This window comes from Halyomorpha halys, unplaced genomic scaffold, assembly GCF_000696795.3.
Source record: "Halyomorpha halys isolate HHAL.00 unplaced genomic scaffold, Hhal_1.1 Scaffold1259.1, whole genome shotgun sequence".
Taxonomy (NCBI): Eukaryota; Metazoa; Arthropoda; class Insecta; order Hemiptera; family Pentatomidae; genus Halyomorpha; species Halyomorpha halys.
Genome location: NW_027106004.1, coordinates 164,798 through 172,568, shown reverse-complemented (window position 1 = coordinate 172,568; position 7,771 = coordinate 164,798). Strand labels below are relative to the sequence as shown.

Sequence of the window (7,771 nt, the reverse complement as noted above, 5' to 3'; positions counted from 1 at the left end):
AAAGCACTGTTACTAAACCAACGGTTGGACTAGGAGGTGATTTGTTTATAATCACTCTCGACCACCAGATTTTTACCCAATTAAGGGTACCCACTTTATTAGGCTAGGCGGACCCCAGAAGGCTCCTGAACCCACAGGGTTGTCTCATGACTTTAGGGAAGCAGAAAATAATTATCTTGGTAGCACAGTACTTTACTCATAAGGTACCCACTCCCCTAATTCACTCTTATCATTATTTTCTCTTCCTTCATACCCCTTCTCTCCTTCCTTCTTTCTCGTACCTCTCTCCTCTACAAGGACCTCAATTTCTTTTAGTCTTCTCCCATAGTCATCCCTATCGGAACAGTCTTGGTCTGTTATTTTCAGTCTTTTGAATTTATTAATAAAAAAAAAAATAATAATAATAATAAAATAAACATTTACTATAATTTTTAATGCATGATTAATAGCTGTAAGAGGAAGTGATAACTGAGCCATCCAACTTGGAGTGAGGGTCACAGAGTGCCTATTTCATAACGTTATTGGTTCGATTCCCACCTGGATCAGCTAATATTTATTTCATGGTGGTTGTGACGAGGAATGAATTTTGGCGTTCTCAGTCTGAGGCTGTACATAGGTCTGTCAATATGTCGTTTTAAGAAAAAAAATCTTTCAGTAGAATTACTGTTGAAAACTCTGAGATTTAGACGATGTTTGGTAAAAAATGTTTTATTTAACTTTTTGTGAATTTACGTAGGAGTTTTTTTTTTTTTTTTTTAACTTTTTTAGGAGTTTAACTGAGATACACCACTTTTTGTTAGAATTGCTATAAATTTAACGAGATATTTAAGAGGAGAAAGTTTTGTATTCTTCAAGGTTGTTTCATAAAATATAACATCAATTGTTTGTAATAACATTTTTATTTTTTTGGTATACATGATAATATTGTTACATTACTTGAAGTTACAAGTCATTTAGTAAATTTTCACTGATCAACATCATCTCATTAGAATTTCCCTTAATGTTTTACGCAATTTGGGAGGCTCTTATAAAATCAATTGTGAGGATGAGAAGCCAGGAATAGGTCACAATTTTGAAAAATTGCTAAGTGCTTAAGAAAAAGTGAAAAAGAAAAAAAATTCGTGAATTTCCCGTAATTTTATATTTTCAGAAACATTGGCGAGTTTTGCGTGTACTCGCCGTAAATCCTTGCATGTTAAAAACTTCACTCCGTAAGGTATTCACTTACGGTCCTAGAGGGTATTACAAGTCCCTATTTAGATCCAAGCAGGAACGGATACTCCCCTGAAAGGTATTCGTTTACATTCCAGAAGGTAGCCAGTTCTACAGGTATCCTAACGAAAGGACAGAGAGTTTGGGAAGTAGGATATATTCAAAGAATAAAATAGCAGCTCAATTTTCCCAAAAATATTGATAGAATATACTGATCCACTAATTTATGTTTCAACTGTTTCTTAATGAGGTAAATCCCTAAAGGAGTTTAGCAAGTTGCGTTAAGTGTTTTCTCTGGCTTATTAAACACCACCGAGTGATACTACGTATAAGACGTAAGCTGTTAATGAATCAAAATATTCTGTTGTAATATATATCCATTCCAATGATACAGTTAAGAATATTGCAACATATGACATGAGTACTACATTTGTAAAATTGATTTATTTACAAGGAATAATATTTATCAATTTACGACGATTGTTTGACGTCTTACCCACTAAGCCACGTCATTTTGATCTGCAAGATAAGGAACCAGTATTATAAATTTAAACAATTGTCCCTTGCCCAACTGTAGGTTCAGTCACTTTAAACATATGGTTCCATGTGTTCACATTTCATTACAAAAGAAACTCAATAAAAACAACTAGGTTCAAAGAAGGCCCAGAAACCCTTCTAACAGCCCTTTCAAGTAGTATCAAGTATCCTATATCAATAGCAAGGGCTGACACATAGGGAGGTACATGCTGTCATCTCACAATGGACTTGCATCAGTCCAACTATTTTATGGTTAACATATGTAACTCAGTACACACAAGTCTTAGGTCATGGTCTTTTTTTTAGAATTCCAGCTACCCAACTTCTCACCACGCCTTTTTTCCCCTTCCAGATATTTCCTAAATTATCTGATTGGTCCAAACCCCTTTTCCTATTTCACTATTTCTCCTACCCCCCCCCTTCTTAAGTGTTCATATATATTTCCTAGACTAGATAGCTAAGCAAGAGAAGTTAGAATATAGAGACTGAGTAACAGTAACATGTAGTTCTTGTAAATATGTTAGAATAAAGTCATTTTAGTCTTCACTGATTTTTTATGTTATGTAACTTGCAACGGTTGGTGGCACTAAGTAGTTATAGTATAGATCTTCAAATAGTAGCGGTGTCGCTATTGGGTCAAAGATAAAATCAATACTGCAGTAATGATTAATTAAAAGTTCATAATGAACGATATATAATAATTAAATTAATATATGTTAATAAACAAATTAAGTTTTGGTAAATGCAGGCAACACGAAGTCTCATACTTTATAGCCGCCCGAAAGTTATTAAAATGTATATATATATATATATATATATATATATATATATATTGTATGAAATCCCTATTTTCTACTTAACTAGAGCTGACTAAGACTATCACTTAATGTTAAGTACCGCATGAAAGTTTGATATGATTTGAGCTGATTTACATGGCCACACAAGTTGATTAAGCCTTCTATGCCTACAGTACCCCGCTCCACCTATACTCTCTACTTCATGAATAGCATAACTTAATACCGGCTAAGGGAAATTGTCCAATTTGTCGAGAAGTTACATTCGGAGGAGGTCGGAAAGGAATTTCATTACGTCAAACCAAATAATCATACTAACTTAGGCTTCTCCGTCATCTCACCTTGTTGCTAGGACTACTGGCAGCTAAAACTATCCAAGTCATAGATACATCAGATAAAACTATTAAATTTTCGCATATATTTTTTTTAAGTCCTTTTAAGAATTATTTAACAATTACGGATGATTTTTATCATTCAGTGACTAATTCTATCACAAATGTGTAGCTATTTTTAAATAGTTACACATCAGGTATTTAGATGATGATTTAGGAAATAAAACTGTTCACTTGTCATTAGTTTTTCGAACAATTTGAATACTTGAAAATTCAAGAAACCTTCCGAATTCTATTAGAAAATATAATTAACATTTCTATTATAATATCTAAAATAGTTTTTAAAATATTATTTATCGAGCCGATATTGGCTAAGATACAGTAAACTATATGTAGGGACACCACTATTTGGTGGTCTATACTGTAACTAATACAGTTACCAAAACCGCTATGATCATGACGAACCATGCTGTCGCGAAATGAACTACTGTAGTCATCAAATAGACATCGTCGTTGTATATGACAAACATTGGTTTATGTATTGTATCTTGTAAATAATACAGATTGACTAGTATATAACCATATATTATATAGATAGAGATCAGTACATTCTAGTACTATTTTTTGAAATGTATATTGACTTTTATTTTACACTTGATCTATACTCCATCCTTACTTTTAATCCTTTTCATATGGACCTCTGGCTAGTTCCCGTAGGACTAACAATATCCTTTGCGACTGCAGACTAGTTCCTTGCAGAGTGAAGTTCCCATCCTTCGAGGATTTGGGGATAGTTCCCGGGCCTTCTGGTATAGAATATCTCTCATACTCAAATGGTGTCAAAACCGTTAGATCTAACACACCCACCTCGACAAATGTATTGAAAAAGTAGGAAAGTCGAGGAGTGGACACACAGGCATGTTTTGTTTGTCATTTACTAATCTAATAAACAATTAACTGTTGTGTAATAATTTACTGCTTTTTTAGTATATTCACGCTGGTATAATGACTCCAGAACACTATGTTTTTCATCTAGCTCCATGATTGGACAAGATATGAGCGTATGAAACTGTTTTGGTTACTATTTTGAAATTAAATGAAAAATGGTAACGTGGAATACCTATGATCATCCTGGAAACTTGTGACTTTGGTACAAGTGTCACAAAAATCATATATTATGTTTATCTTAAAACTAAACTTTTTTCTTGAGCAACTATGAGGATTTATTATTCAAAATTCAAAATTATAAACAAAAAAATTGTATTTAAATATCTGCAAAACCTTTTTTTTAAACAATGACACTGAAGAAAACTGCTCTTTGAATGAATGAATGAATGAAAAAATAACTTTATTCTGGGACATATGTCCCCTAACAATAATTACAAGGTTCATATAGTGAGATTTTTATCTGGCGAGCGTTTACAAATTTTCAAATAGTAGAATGAAATTACATTGGTATATTGGCTTTACTACTGTTTATAATGTTAATCAATAACTGCCTATTTATTTGATTACAAAGATGTGGAGGTTTGGTTATTCAATAAATGAAGGAATAGGTGTTGTTTAAAGGAGAGAATGGATGAGGACTGGCGAATGGAGATGGGAAGAGAATTCCAGAGGGAGGTTGCACGTATGACGAAGGATTTGCTAAAGAAGGAGGTTCTATAGGAGGGCATATATAAATCATTCGGATGGGATCTGGTGTTTAATGAGTGGGTGGATGAACGAAGAGTGAGAAGATCTAGGATATAGGTAGGTTTTTTGATGTTAAGAACTTGGAATAGAAAAACACCAAGGAGGTATTGCCTTCGGGAGGTTGGATAGAGCCACTTCAACTCGGAATACCAGCGGGAGACTTGAGAGTGCCTAGGGAACCCAAAGATAAATCTTACAAAACAATTCATGAGTCTCTTCAGTCTCAACTCTAGTCCTACAGATAGCCCTCCATACACCAAGGATCCGTAGTCGAAGTGGGGGAAGACAAGAGAGGATACTAGGAGCTGACGAGTGTTCTGAGGAATGGAATTACGGAATTTTAGGAATTGTTTGAGTACAGTTATGGATTTACGTGTGATTTGGGAAATATGGTTATTCCAAGAGAGGTGTTGATCAAAAGTGACTCTTTGTGCTTAACCAAGCACTTGTTAGCCTTATAAAATATTTATCCATGGAAACTCATAATTCTTCACATATTCGCATCAAAAATGTGTATGACCTGTAATCCGAAATTTTACATCATATCAGAACATGTCATAAGGATTAATAGAAGACGTATATAAAATAAAAAGACTTCAATGAAACATAAAAACAATATACGGTATATATAATAGTAAACTATATAAATTGATTGGAGACGTACACAACAAATATCCTTACCAACACAGGCGGAAGGCTGAAAAAGAGTCGGATGATGGATCTCCTAAAGTACAGAAAAAATACCTTATCATTGTAACTCATATAAAGCATACCACACCCTAAAAATGAATATAGTAAAATAAAAAATTCTAATTTACGTTGTTTATTTTCACCCGAAGTTTTGTTTAAAAAGGAAAAATAAGTCACATTCGAAATTCAAAATCGTGGATAAAACGTTATTTTGTTGGACTGGAATACTATTTATTAAAATAACCTTATATTTTAAAAAACCTGAAAATCGTCATTAATGGTACAAGGCTACTGATAGAAAGATGTTATGATCTTATGATAGAATAATAGTGATCAAAATTAGTTGAAAAAATTCACATTTATTTTTTTATTAAAAAATTACTAACTAAACTATTGGAAAACTATCGATACTTTAAAAATTGACAGTTAAAGGACGAACTTTTGCTCGTTGCGTGGAACAAACAGTTCGGCTGGGGAGACAGAGATGTACAGATAGGCACACGTCACAGGCACAATGGTTCTAATCAGTTACAAACCCCTGACTTTCAACAGCACCTTTAATTAGGTCAGGTGTACTGTTTAAGGTAGGACATCTGTTCTGCCTCTGATTCACGTCAACCACGTTATGTTTTATAACATTTTAAATATTTGTAGTTAGTGTGTTGATCGCCGTTTATTTATTTCCCATTGTGTTTTTTTTTTTACTGTTTTGAAATAATTTTGTTTGAAGTAAATTACTATTTATTTTCAATTAAACGTTGATTTCTAGTTATTTTTCATTGGTGATTTTCACTTAAACAATTATTTAACATTGAAGAAGATGTTATAGGTTTAATTAATTTTTGATTGAAAGATATTGGTTAGAACCTATTTTTTCATTTCATAAGTCCTCCAACCAGAGCCTACAAAAACTTCAAAGAAAAAAAAGTTTATAGTGAAAAACTTTTAATGTCCATAAAAAACAAGCTCATATAACCATTATCAATTCTGAAATTAAATGTCCGAAATCACTTCATTTCATTTTTCTTTTCTTTTTTTTTTTTAATTTTTAATTATTTAAAACTTATCTATTTTTTTCTTTTTAGGCCCTATTACTTACTTTTTTTTTAGAAACTATCGTTTGTCACTTTTACAACAAGAAAACAATTTTTTTTTTTTAAATGTTCCTGATTTTCGATTTTACTTACCTAAAATATATAGAAGTCTTTCTCCTGATTTTCACGTTAAGCAAGCCCATTCAAGTCATTTTAAAAAATTAATATTTTTTCGTTGCCTCATCCGTATTACAATAGAGAACATAAGATGGGTTCCTTAGTATTTACAGGTATTTATGTTTGTCCTATAGTAATTTTTTTTTAACGCGGCTTACAACTAATACTAATTAAGGTATGAGCATTTCTGAAGCTGATGTCTCCTCTGGTAGCTCAGTTGGTAGAGCGGTGGACTGTAGTTGGTATGTGTAACTGATATCCATAGGTCGCTGGTTCAAATCCGGCCCGGAGGATTTTTTTAACTTGTTAATACAAATATTAAATTCAATAGCCCAATAAATTCAAAATAATTTCAATAATTAAGGGATCGAGTTTTTCTTTTTCGTTAATGATAACAATATATTTTTGAAACCTCTAATTTTACTTCATTTATTTACTTCTTTACCTTTAAAAAATAATACAATCATGGGGAATAGATATTGGGCCGTAATTAATCCTTTATACCACATTTAAGAAAAAACAAATATAAATGTAAAAGAAAGAATAATAAGAATAAGCAAAAATATATATACACATATCACCAATAAGCATGAGTATATAGTATTTATAGGTATTATTATTTTTATTTTATATAATTTATTATTATATTTTATAAATTTTTAATAATTACAACATCGTCAATAGTTAGGAGTGTCTTTTACATGAGATTATACCCTTCCCTGACGTTATCAACTGTTAAAAGAACTAACAAACTTATAATTACCACGTTAGGTTCACCAGGCCAATCTGGTAATAAAAGAAATAAGGATATGGAATTAAGTAAGCGTAAAAAATCATTTTGAACTCAATCAATGTATACAATATTTAAATACTGCCTAGAGAACTCCAAACCAAGCTTTTCCTTCCAGGAGATTCCAGTGCTTTTCTCCCAGCCGCGTTAGTGGAATTGAAAGCAAGTGGAGACAGAGTCAGAATTACTTACTCTTAATGAATGTGTGGAATGACAAATTTTCAGTAAAAGAGGAAAAAACTAAAAGATATTTGTGATCTCTACGAGAGATAGTGGCATGTTTTACATCGATCAATACTAATTATGAGTTCTGCGTTAAAGGTGATTTCCAATATCAAACACTTTTTCAATGTTTCTCGATTTAATAAAAAAATTATTCTGTGCCGGGCTCCAAAAATAAAAAACCCTGGGGTCCCAAATCGTCTAATTACTCTAATAACAATTTTCACTGGTTCAGATATTTAGAAATCCATAGAAGTATCTACTAATTTATATGAAAGACATTATAAA

At 32.1% G+C, this 7,771-nt stretch overlaps 1 non-coding gene across 1 annotated transcript; it reads left to right on the top strand.

Moving 5' to 3' along the window:
- Nucleotides 1-6,673: 6,673 nt before the first annotated feature.
- TRNAY-GUA (transfer RNA tyrosine (anticodon GUA)) lies at nt 6,674-6,764 on the top strand. Its single transcript is given in 2 exon segments — nt 6,674-6,710; nt 6,729-6,764. It is a non-coding gene; the product is annotated as a tRNA-Tyr (tRNA).
- The last annotated feature ends 1,007 nt before the right edge of the window (nt 6,765-7,771 follow it).